Source organism: Emys orbicularis, chromosome 11, assembly GCF_028017835.1.
Source record: "Emys orbicularis isolate rEmyOrb1 chromosome 11, rEmyOrb1.hap1, whole genome shotgun sequence".
Taxonomy (NCBI): Eukaryota; Metazoa; Chordata; order Testudines; family Emydidae; genus Emys; species Emys orbicularis.
Window position 1 is genome coordinate 25,580,784 of NC_088693.1, and position 13,001 is coordinate 25,593,784.

General features: G+C 38.2%; 1 protein-coding gene across 1 annotated transcript in view; it reads right to left on the reverse strand.

The window, feature by feature from the left end:
* The window catches only part of ORC4 (origin recognition complex subunit 4), a 53,136-nt gene extending 51,436 nt beyond the window's left edge, over positions 1–1,700 (reverse strand). Inside the window, exon 1 of the mRNA XM_065413351.1 lies at positions 1,601–1,700. The gene's annotated coding sequence lies outside the window, so the exon portion shown is untranslated. The remainder of the gene's footprint in view (positions 1–1,600) is intronic.
* Positions 1,701–13,001: the final 11,301 nt, after the last annotated feature.

A 13,001-nucleotide genomic window follows, 5' to 3' on the forward strand; every position in this document is an offset into this window, starting at 1 on the left:
TTACTTTTTTAAACCCATTAAAGAACCAAATGCAATTAAAGAAAGTTTAGTTGAGTCCATCAGCATAGTTAAAGGCCACATCTACACTAGCGAGCTTACAGCAGTGACACTACAAGATCGCGCCTGTAGCCGCTCTATGCTAGCAGGAGTGAGCTCTCCACTCGACATAATAAAACCACCTCCACGAGTGGCAGTAGTTATGTCAGAGGGAGACGCTCTCCTGCCAACAGTTCTGTACACTTCAGCGTTTCTGTTGATGTAACTTATGTACTGGAGGGGCGAGATGTGTGTGTTTTTTCACACTCATGAGCAACATAAGTTATACCGACAAAAGTGCTAGTGTAGACAAAGCCTAAAACTAGCTTAGTGGTAGTGTAGGCAAGGCTAAAGACCAACAAAAGGGGAGCCTAGCTCAAAGAGTCCAGTAGAGCTCTCACAGGATGCACAATCCACAGTGATTGTGGCTTCTTATTCTGGTGATCCACATGGGTGAAGTTTGGAAAAGTACCCCCACCTTTTTTACACCCAAATTCTGCCCTTGTTGATCACATTAACTCACACAAACATACATGATCCAATTTTTAAGGGCAGTTATTTATGTTCAAGATAAGGCAGTTATAACCACCTTTGTAAATAAAATTAACTAATTCAATTTTTCACAAATTTGAGGTACTGTAATCCTTCAAGTGTAAAATTACAAAAGCTTTCATCTTCAGTGCTTAAGAAACAAAATTAGTTGTAATGTTAAAGAGCTTGGTGCGACACAGCTTTAATTCCTTTACAAAAAAGTAGAAATACAGCAAAGTCCCAAACACTTAAGCAGCAACTACATTGCTTACAACAACAACAAAGTGCCTTTGACCAGCACAAGTAAATGCCCAGGAGCAGAATTAAGCTACATGAAGTCCAAGTTAAAGTCTAATCTTTCTTCCAAAGAATTCCCCAATACATCCCTTTGCGACACAGAAAGGGTCAGCATCTGTAAGCACGGAACAAGAGCGTTTCAATGGAAAGCGCTCTGGAAGCGGACACACAGCAGACACCAACGCGGCTCTGCTAGGAGGTCACTAGGGACGAACTCCGGAGACTCAGGGTTTTTTCAAACATGCCAGAGCAGGTAACCCGGAGTTGCTCTCAAGACCCAGCACGGCCACCCGGACCAGCGCCGGGCTCACTAGGCAGGAAGCGCTTGCGGTCTAGGCAGCGAAGACTCGCTCTGTGCCTTTCAGCGGTGCCTGCAGGAGTCCCACGACGCCTCGCTGGCGCGCGACGCGCCTCCTTGGACCTCAACTCCGAGTCTCCATGAGCATCATCCCCCGCCTCGCGCTGCCGAAGGGCCCCCAGCGCCCCGGGGCAGGGCACCGGCAAGCGGCCTTCCCGCCTTATGACACCTGGCCCCAACGAACTGGGGACGGGACACAGCCACCCCCGGGGGTCCGGGAACACAGCGCGGCTGGGGAGAGGCTGCCCCCAGGGGACCCCGCCGCCCTCCGCCCGCACCAGGTCAGGGCTCTCACCCGCCCGCTCTCCCCTGCCAGGTCATGTCACCGTCCTCCATCGCCTTCCCACCCCCGTAGCCCCGGTCCCGCGGAACCCTTACCCAGATCGGCTCCCTCCCACCTCCGCCTGAGCGCGTGGTACGGACTCCAACGGAGTAACCCTCCTCTTCGCCCGCTAGCGCCTCAGAAACCTTCCCGGCACACCCCGCGCACATCGCTCCTGGTCACATGGCGATGACGAGACGGCACCGCCCCTCCTCCCTTCCCCCCGCCCGCTCTTGACTCGCCTCAACTCTGCCCCTTTTACGCCCACTCACTCACTTCCGCTCCACTTCCCTCCCCCTCCCGCAACTTCCTTTCCCTCGACGGCATCTCTTTCCGGGTTCGCCAGCCGCGCGGTGCATTGTGGAGAGCAACCTCTTTCCCTCCCCCCCTTCAACCCACCGAGCCCCCTCGGGGCGCATGCGCAGTCTCAGCCTCCCATCTTTCTCCCAGGCAGAGCCAGAGCCTCAGCAGCAGCAGTAGCAGCAGCTGATGATGAAGAGAGAGGGGGAGACTGGGGGACCTTTTATTTATATTGTTAAAGGGACAGAGCACTAATTCCATCTTGAATTGGTGTGTGTGGAGGGGGAGGGGGTTGGTGTGAGGAGCCTGAGTTTCTCCCCCCAGCCCAGCCCAGCTAGAGGATCCCAGGGAGACACAGGGAGAGAAGGAGAGTTTCTTCCCCCCCTTGGCCGTCAGAGGAGAGAGAAAGAGACCAAAAGCCTCTTAGCAACACAGCCCCTTCTCTCTCTGCTAATGCTGCTTGGCCCTGGCTGGAGACACCTCACCACACACACACACAGGAGCAGCAGCCAGTTCACCAGCTCCCCCACCCCCTGCTCTCCCCTCCTCCCCCTTTATTACCCTTTGTGTGTGTCTCTTTCTCCACTGCTCCAGGGAAGGGAATAAAAGTGGGGTGCAGCCAAGGTAAGTGTGTTTGTGTGTGGGGAAGCAATACCTCCTCCCAGCTCTGCCTCTTACTCTAGGTAAGGCAGATTTGGGGGTTGGGGGTTGGGAAGATGTTTGTTTTCTGGATCCATCTTTTAGCTTTGATGATAGTTTGATTGTTTACTGGTTTGGCAAAGTGGCTTATTTTTCCTGCTCCAAATGAAACACTTCAGTTTTGTGTCTTACTCTAACCTTCCTGCCCCTCTTTGGGAAGAAGATATTATAGTGTTCATATCTGTCACTTTTTACTCACTCTTTGAGGAAGTGGAAACCTTTCTCTGTGTCCTGCCTCAGTTTTATTTATTTTTCAGTGTATGAGGAAATGTCATGGAGTAGATGATGATCAAGCGTTGCTAGTGGTACTCTCAAGTGTGTTCCAATATCCCCCTCTCTTTAGAGCTGTTTCTTATTTGGGGATTTGCTGTTTCTGGGAGCAGTATTTGTCTTTTGGTTTTCATTGGTAGTTGTCTTTTTAATAAATAGTTTTTCTGTGTAGAGAAATAGGTGAAGTATTAAAAGATGTTTGGGCCACGGTTTGTTTTATTTATGATTTCTTTAAAAAGTGCTTGTATTTCCTATGTCAAAATAGGAAATTCAAAAGACAAAAAGAATAATATGGAGCTGGAAACACTTTGGAATTTATCATCTGTCTTTGTTTTGTGTAGTTGCATGTTGCCATTGTTAACAATCTGAATAAATAAACTTAGTTACATAATCATTAAGGCCCTGATCCTACAAAGATTTATGTACTTGCTTAACTTTAAGCATCTGAGTAGTCCCAATATGGAACTACTCTAATATGTAAATATTAGCAAGATCAGGGCCTATGCAATAAATCACCTCAATACTTAGTTAGAATAAACAGTTAGCTCTTGTTAAAATTTTTATGTTAAATTTTTTTCATGGTTTTCTGATAGGAAGGCCAAACCTGTCCAGCAGTATTTGTGCTGCACTAAATAGTTGTCTGGCTTAGGTACCACTTTCAGTTTTAACTAACCAGTTTCTTTATTAATGTAAGATTCACATGTCAAAAAAATCTGAGTTTTGTACAATTTAGGATGACAATAAAACTTCTGAATATATTTTCAGAACAACATCAGAAAAGTCCTTTTAGAGTCATAAGAATCCAGAAGAAAGAGTTTAGGAGTTAATGATAAACTGGTTTTATATTTCAATGTCATCTCTTTTACAAGAAGGACACTTGTTTTAAAAAACACTGTTGTCTGTGAATAATTTGTGTTTGTTTTTCATGTAACTGTCTTTAAAAAAGACAACTATGTGCTATTAATTTAGTAAATAATGCAAGGTATTTCTGAACTGTGAGGTAGGCCAGGGATTGTGCATTTCAGTGGGGCAACTCAGCAAAATGGGATTCAGCTTGATATATGCATCTTTATCCTGTATTTGAAGAGGAATACACAAAAAAACCTTCACTTGTAAATGCTTTAGTATCTCTGATCTCATAATTTGCATCAGCAAAAAATATTTTGTGTAAAGCAGCAATTTCATGATCAAGCTGGCAATATGAAAACAACAATTTGATCAGGTTGGAAAGGATTGTAGGAAAATAAATTTAGAAGGATACTTGACAAATATTGTTAGAAAAGATTGGAGTAGCAAATGTTACTATAGTTCTGTAGAATTGTCTTGCTTTTAGTTTTCTATTTCGCTTGTGAAGACCAAACAACTTGCTATATTCAGAATTATTTAAAAAATCAAATTTGTAAAGTAATATTTCTTTTAAAGATCAGCAAATATGTATAGGAGTTCATTCTTGAAAACTGTGGTTGTCTATTTATTTTACTACAAGCAACACTGGAAACACACAACTAAAAGCTTATCCAGGAATAACATTTTTTCATGTTTCATACCAACTTGCTATCATGTAAATAGTTCTTTTCTTATTCTGAGTTACCGTTGATGTGTTTCATCTGCACATAGAAACCTATACTATGTTCAAGATTATGCCCCCAATATCAGTGTTATTTCAAGTCCATCTGCAATTTATTGTGCAAATACAGATATTCAGATGGAGAATTTGTTATTTATTACATAGGGCAACACTTTCTTTACTGGTTTAATGTTAAAAAATATGTAAATTAGACTTTTTAAACTGGTTTCTCAGTAAAAAATTGAGTAAAATTTCTAAAATCCCAGTTTTGATTTGTTAACCCAATATCTTGATAGATTCTTCTCCATAGAGAGGAACTGTGTTTGAAACCTTAGCTTTCTTAGGCCCTGATCCTATAGTCAGGTCTCTGCTGGCAGACCATCACTGATTTCACTGAGGCTTATCTTGTGGAATATAGGTCCAAGGCCTTAGATGATAATCCATTCAGAGCAGGGACAGTCTATTTCTGTGGCTTATAGTGCACTATACTGCAAGAAGGCCTTAACTCTAATAGGGGTTTTCAGGATGCTGCCATAATATGAAATATTTAATAATTTTCTAAGAACTGCATCTATCAACTGGAATTATGGGAAACTGTTAGGAACAAACAATTATTACTAAGTAGCAATTTTTTTGTTCTGTTTTTAAGTCTTTATGCTAGTATCATAGGAAAGTATTCAAGATTTTTGATTGATTTTTAGGCATTGAGGAACATTTATGTATTTTTCCCTATTGCTTAACTGGATCATTTATATATCCGACACTAGTAATTATTTTTTGTGTCTCTTATTCATTTTCTTTACCAAAAATGTATATCTGGAAAGTTAATTTTGAATTTATAAGGAATCTACAATAACTATATTTAGGCTATACTAGATTAACAACAAGGAAAACATTTAAAGATCTTATTCAGGCCAGACCTGTACCTCGGTATTTTTAAATTAAAAATTACCTGTCTTTTCTTGCTTATCCAGTACTAACTTCATGATCAGTTTATTGGTTTGCTAGTTATTTTAGGTAAGCATGCTGATCTTTATTTTAATTAGGTATAAATATTTTTTGTAAAGCAGTGTTATTGTTCCCCTTAAACAAAACTTGTTACCTTTCTGCGGTCCTGACCCTTGCTCTCTTCATTGGGAGTTTAGTGTTCTCTGCATCTCTTAGGAAAAACTGAGCCTTTGTGGGATCATTAACAACTTTACTAACAAAAAAACTGTCTGTCTTGTTTTTCACTCAGGCTTTTTGTTATTAATCTGCCAATAGATGGTTTCACTATATTCTTCACAGTTATTTTATGTATGGGAGATCAGCATTCAGGAACTAGTTGCTTGAACACAGCCAGTAACTACAATGTTAGCTTGTGAATCAGCATCAAGTCCTTGACCTCACTCCTGCAAGCTACTCTTTGGTGGTAGACCCTTGTGCCCATGTGGAGTTCCATTGACTTCAGTGGGGCTTCATGCAGTGTAAGAGCCCACAAGTGCAATTCTCAGAATAGGAGCTTTAGTTATAAATGGCCTAGGGTAAAATTTTCAAAAATGCCTACATCTCATTTTCAAAGTGACTTTAAAAGCCAAAATCTCATTGTCTTTCAATGAGACTTAGGAGATAAGAGCTTAAGTTACTTTGAAATTGAGACTTGGGCCCTTAGTCACAGAGGCTTTTGGAAATGCATTCCCCAGTTTTGGTTCCATTGAAATCCATGAGAGTTTTGACAGTCACTTCAACAGGAGCAAGACACAGCTCATAATAGAGAGCCTTCTTTACTTTTCATTTGTTAGTGTCTGTAAATATTTTTTTTCATATTGTTACCTGAGTAATGTTATTCATACAGCTGCCAATAAGGTTAATTTAGCCTGTATAAGAACCAAAATACACATTAGTTATTAAAAGGAACATGGAATGAAATTTTACAAAAAGGTTGGAGCCTCAGATCTATTCTCCTGTAATACATAAGGGGTTTCAGTGTTTAAGTACAGTTAATGCAAATAAGTTGTGCTAATATTTTAACTAACTTTAGCAGTTTTGATCCCAAATCATTCTTTGATTGTTAATTACAATTATATAGTATCTATTTTTAGATTAACCACCTAAAAGTGAGAGGGAGGTTCAGGCCTTATACTCATGAATTCATTAGCTTCTTTGCTAAGGCTGCCTAAACAGAGTGAAGTGTAAGATAATCATGAAGTGTGTGTGTGTATGCATTTGTGTGTATATAAACATGTTTTAAATTATTCTTAATCTAATATCTGGTTATGCTAGCTGAAGTTTTTTGTTTTTTGTTTTTAAAAGGAACTGTATAGCTCAGGGAGTTGGTAATGGAGTACAGGGTCTTTCACATCTAGATTGTTGACTTGAATCCAGCAACAGGAACCAAAGTCACTACTATGTGATAACTAGTCATTGACCTTTCTGAAATGTGTTGACCATCTCAGTTCAGCTCCTAGATGACAGATGTCCACATCACAAAAATCTCCATTACTTCCTATCTTTCTCATCTGAGTGACTAAGGAATAAATTGTGGGAGGTGGCATGAATGCCCCTCTCATCACTAGGGGTGGTTCATCTGAAATAGGATTGAGGCACATTGTCACGGCGGTTCAGAGACGCTCTTGAATTGCTGGCACTACTTCAGTTTTCTGGAGAGAAAGAGGATTCAACCCTGTCAAGTTGGCACTCTTTTCATGAACACTAATGTCTTTAAAAACTGAATAAGTGAGATTTTTGAAAATTCTTTTAGAAGTTTATATTAATTTCCATTAAAACAGAAAATAAAGGATTAATTCATTTCTCTGGGATTAAGATGTGGAATGCACTGTGATCATTTTACTATAGCTTAGTTAACTTTCCTGTGCAGAGATGATTTAAACATAACAGTACAGTAAGTTTAAAAACGATTATTAGTTAACACTATTGCTGGTAACTAAACCCTGCAGAGCTGATTATTCATTTTATTTGTTTTATTCCAGAGTGAGAGGAGAGTCAGGTCCAGTATTTTTAAAGATTAAAATTCTCAGGTTTTCAGACAAGTGTAGATTTTCAGCAACCTAAGCATTTAAATCAGAAGTTGCTTTTGTGATTTATCAAAGAACATTACAATTATTTGAAATGAAAATTGAAGCTTCAGTTTTAGGGTCTTTCAGTCATTGCATAACTAGCCTAGCTGCTCTAAGAGTGAAGAGAAATTCCCAAGTGGGGGAACCAGAACAGTTGTCAACTGTTTGCACAACAAATCCTTCTGGATCAAATGGTGATATTCTCAACATTTAAATAAAGAGAAGCTTGCAATAATGTTGCCACACACATTGCTGCCAAAGGAAACAAATATAAGCATAGCTAGGAGAAAAATAGAACTGATCAGTATAATAGAATTTAAACATAAATCTATATAATAAATGTGATTAGTTTTACTATCTTCATTTATAATACTTCCATTTTTTCATAGGTTTCAATGAAATTTTAATTTGCCAATAATTTTAATTAATAATTTTAAGCTACTGTGGAGTATTAGTAACTTTTGCATTTTGTTTTCCTTTAAACGAAGTGTGTATGCATGTGTACAATTCTTGATCCTACAAGGACTTAAACCTAATTTTACACATCCCACTGAATGGCACATGTTTATGTCTTCGTAGGATTGTGGCCATACCAGGTACCAGCTACATCAAACAACTAATGTGTTTCAGCCCTTTCTTACATATTCTTACTACCAAGAATGTGATTGAGATTAACATATGTTTAACAGTTTTAAATGATATTCTAAGGTTCTCGTCCTGTAGAGCCTTATGGTTGTGCTCAATTTTATTGACTTGAGTGAGATTTCTTATCTGTGTGAAGTTAAGCCTGCAAGTAAATCTTTGCAGGATCAGGGCCTAAAATCTCTAAATACTGTTGTAATAGAAGGAAGAATTTTTATGTATGTAGTGCTTTTACTAAGATAACATCATGTTATAAAAAGTAGATGAGCAGAGTCATCCATGACGAAGGTTATAAAGTTTTCAGATGTTTGTGACAAACTCTGGATTTTGTCAGTATAGAATTTCCTGTTTGGGTGTTTCAGAGTTTCACTATGGTGTGGGAAGGTTGTTTCATGGGATAAAACATGAGTTTCATTTGACAGTGAAGATTTGAAAAAATGGAAATGTCGATTTAAATTGATAATGACATATAATTTAAGTATGTTGTACTTGACTCAACACTATTCGAAATAACATAGCCTAGTTTTGAAATAATTTCTTAATATTTCAAAGTTTAATAAAACATTCCATTTTGAAGTATAGAACAAAGCATTTGAAAAATGTTCTGTTTTGCAGTGCTCTTTTGAAAAGTTTTATTTAAGTTTTGAAGGATTAGATCAAGTTTCTCCAGGATAGTCCTTATTGGAAAACTTACTTCATTTTCTGAGAAAAATGATTGTTATCATCAAACTCCAGTTTAGAACTCTCTTAGTTTTTTTTTTTTTTTTTTTTTAATTCTAACCTTTACTATTTCAAAATATTTTCCTTCTTTTAACATTTTGTCACACAGAAGTTCTTGATGAAGGGTTTCTTGGCCATTTTAGAAGCTGTAATCTAGTTAAAAGGTTTGTTTATACTTCCCATCTCTGTTCTGCTGATGGTATTAGAATGCAGGCCAGAGCCAGACATCTAACTGTTTATAACATTCAAACTTCAATTAAAGCTACAGTGTTCAGTTTACTGAATATCAATATGTTCATGCCAGCTTCAAATAATTACCAGAAATTATGGAAGTAGTATGATAGCCTATGGTTCCTTTCCTCCCCAATACACTACTCGTAAACTCTATATATTTTTATGTATTTCATACATAGGCCTACATAAATTTATTGGGTTTCAAAAATTTTGGTTTACACTTGGGTGTAGTAGTTGGTGGTATTCCCCCCAAAAAAAAGAATAATTGTTGTTATGGGTCAAGTCCTTTCTGGGGACAAATTTCCACTGACTTGAATAGAAGTTTTGCCTAAGTTAGGATTGCAGAGTATTTGTTTTTAGCAGATGTCAAAATACATTTAACTTAGTCAGCACATAGGCTATGGTCCAAATATAAACTGGCTTTAACTGTTCTCTGATAAGATGACTTAGATCTTCAGAACTATGAAGTACCTCCTTCTCAATTCAGCATGAGCATATACTGTAGCTCTATTTTTAATAGAGGAGAATTTAACAATTTACAATTAGTTTGTTACAATTTTTTAAGTTTATAAATTAATAATATTGATTATTTTAATTTAATACATTATATTCCAATCTGATAGTGCTGGTAGTGGGATATGTTGTTTTTAAATGTTAAATTGTTGGAATGTTTTTAAAACCAGTAAAATCACTTGCAAAATGGTTCATTCTTAAACTTGCCTATAATTCTGTGCAGGATGTACTGGCTAGTCTGCAGATACTCTGTTAATTGTGTTTTCGTCTGTCGGTTGGTATACTTATAGCATCTCCGTTATGGCATTTTTAAAGAAAACATTGTTCATTATAATATCTTGGATATGTAGAATGTACTTTAATACTGTTGCTATTATTAATATGGCATCTTCATTTGAACACTGTACTTGATATTGTGTACTAAAGTATATGTATGTGAAATATTTATACTAAGGAGAAATTTAAAAGGCCTGATCTGCTCTCATTGAAGTTGGTGGTAAAATATTCATTAATTTTAAATGGGAGATTGATCAGGTCCTAAATCTGAATTTTGCATGACTTCTGACTTCGAGAAGATATTGTAAAATAAACTGTTCTTACCATGAAAAGATCCAAAAAGTAGGGAAGCAGACATTCCATTTATATTAAATAGCAACTACTTAATCGATTTATAATCCATTTAGGAAAATATTCACACTTTGAATATTTAGCTTTGCACCTGTACATAAAATAACATCTCTGTTGCTCATACTGTCATGTGTTTTTTTGACACTGCACTGTTCCGTAGCTAAGACTGAAAAGTTATTGATCAATCTTTACCATTTTTTATGATTACAAATATGTATTTGAATTAAATATTGTACTAGGAAACTGTACACACAAGTTAATATAATTAATCAACTTGCTCTAAGCAGTAAAGACTATAAAAGAAATGAAAGCAAAAAATCATTGTAAATCTGGAGTTTAATAAGTAATTTGTAAGCACTTTTATCCCAGTAAAGTGATAATAGTACACAGGAGGTACCTGTTTTTCATAAAAAACTTTTAATTATCAGGATGAATAATATAATATTCTACACCAAGAAAATAAATTGGTAAACAACCAATAATGTATTGTTTACACCTATGTTTCACATAAAGTTTGAAAATTGAGTATTATTGATATTTGAAGTTATTTCCTACTGAATCAGCATTGGCAAAACGTATGTTTTTTTGTTTTGTTTGTTTTTCAAACCTTGGAACAAAGGTTCAGGTTCATCAAAATGATCCTGAAATACATTTGTTCTTTGGAGAATTTTAATTAATATGACATGCCTACTTTTTTATTTTCTGTTGAAACCAGTAAAATATAAATAAGAATTTGAGTGGTAATTTACAGCTTTTGCTGTTTACAGGAAACCAGTATAGTACTTTATAAACGCCGGATTTTCTTATTTATAGTATCTATATTTCCTGAGTGATTTTTGGTTTTCTATTAGAAGAATGGAAATTGAAAATTATTTCACAAACTTCTTAACTACCACTGTTTTGGTTGAAATAATCAAAGTTTAGATGTAAAGGATATGAATGCAAAATCATTAATATCTCTCCAGTGACAACCATGTAAGATGATGAATCCTGTTGATGAGTCTATACCTTGAATTGCAAAAGTCTTAAGGAAGGGCACTTCAACTTGTCATTAATTTGGAAGATATTCCTCTTACTTGAGAGGAAATTATGTTTAAAGCCTCAATGCTGAACCCTAATGACAATGGGATTCCATCTGGAATAGGGGTCCTCGCCAGTAAATCATAATGCAGGATCAGGGCCTCTACCAGTATATCATCATGCAACTTTTCTGCAAGGAATTGCCATGCTAGGACAGACCCCTTGGTCCATCTAGTCCAATATACTGTCTCTGGCAGTGGGCAGAATCAGATGTACACAAATTCCAACAGTAATTGGTTGTAGAGCAGTTTGACCATAGATATAGTTTCTACCTAATCTCTGTTATTAGGGGTTGACCTGTGCCCTGTAGCATTAATGTTTATATCCCTTCTAAACCTCTTGGGGGTTTTTATTATTATTATTAGCTTTTGTTTTGTGATCACTCTCTTAACTCTGAATGTTTGTATTTATCCATATAGATGTCCAGTCCTCTTTTCGCCCTGCTAAGATTTATCTTAGGTGCTTGTATGTTCCCCATTATTGTGATATCTGAGCAACAAACTTTAACTGGCCAAGTGAAGCGAGGTCTAATACTCAACTCATTTTGTTTGACTTAATATGATAACTTTTGAGCTCTGTCTCCATCCAAAATTTCAAGGAATCCTCTAGACATCAGTGGGCACAATCCAACTGACTGTGGTGCAAATTGGCACACTGGAAAAGCCTGATTCACAGGACTGCCTCACTCCGCAGGCAAAGGATTCCCCCTGCCAGCCCCTGTTGCTACCTAAGCATATCAGAAGCAACAACTTAACTTGCTGCATGGGGAGATTGTCCATAGACTGGAATCCAACAGAAATAAGAGAACTTTACAGAGAGAGTTTATTTGAGGGTGGGGGAGTAGGAAGCAGGGACCCAGAGGGGGCAAGAGTGGGTGGGTGGAAGCAGCAGGGATTGTGTGGGGTGGCAAGCATAGACCTGGAGTGGAGTATAAGGGAGGGAGTGGACTTAGTGATGGGGAGAAAAGCACGAACCCAGAAGGAGAGTGGGTGCAGGTGTGAGGGGAGCAAAGCAGGTATCCTCAAGGGAATGGAGGGTTGGGGAGTGGTGATGATGAGGGAAGCAGGGACCTAGACAGCAGGGAATTGGGTGACTGGGTAGGCATGGCAGAAGATGCCTGGAGTGAAGATGCGGGAGGGGCAGAGACCCAGAGGAGGGGGAATGGAAATGGGGTCACACAGGACCTCTGTCATGGAGATGGAGAATGAGGGACAATGATATGGGGAGAGGGACCTGGGGGGCATAGATTCCTTGGCATGGTGGATGGGGTGGCCAGGGGAGGGTGACACACACACAGTTTGTGGGGTGGGAAATAAGGAATGTAAGGGAACCCCTGCTAGGTGCAATTTGCTTGGCCCACAAAAGCAGTGAAAGGTGTCCCCTTTGCATGTTTATCCTGATAACACCCTTGTGAGGTAGGGAAGTGCTATTTATTCCTCTATTACAGATTGAGTCAGTAAGTGAATTAAACATGGATTTCCAAGATTTTCTTATGGCCTCATCTTGGCCTCAATGCTGTCTTGTGGCAATGAACTCCACATGCTACTTGTGTTAAAAAAATAAAATAAAATTCTAGATTTGCTGCCTTTTAGTCTGCATTATTATTGTGCTCTGAGAAGGGGGAATAGATATACAGGAAAACTTCAGAGTTACGAACACTTCGGGAATGGAGGTTGTTCGTAACTCTGAACAAAACATTATGGTTCTTTCAAAAATTTACAAGTGAACATTGATTTAATACAGCTTTGA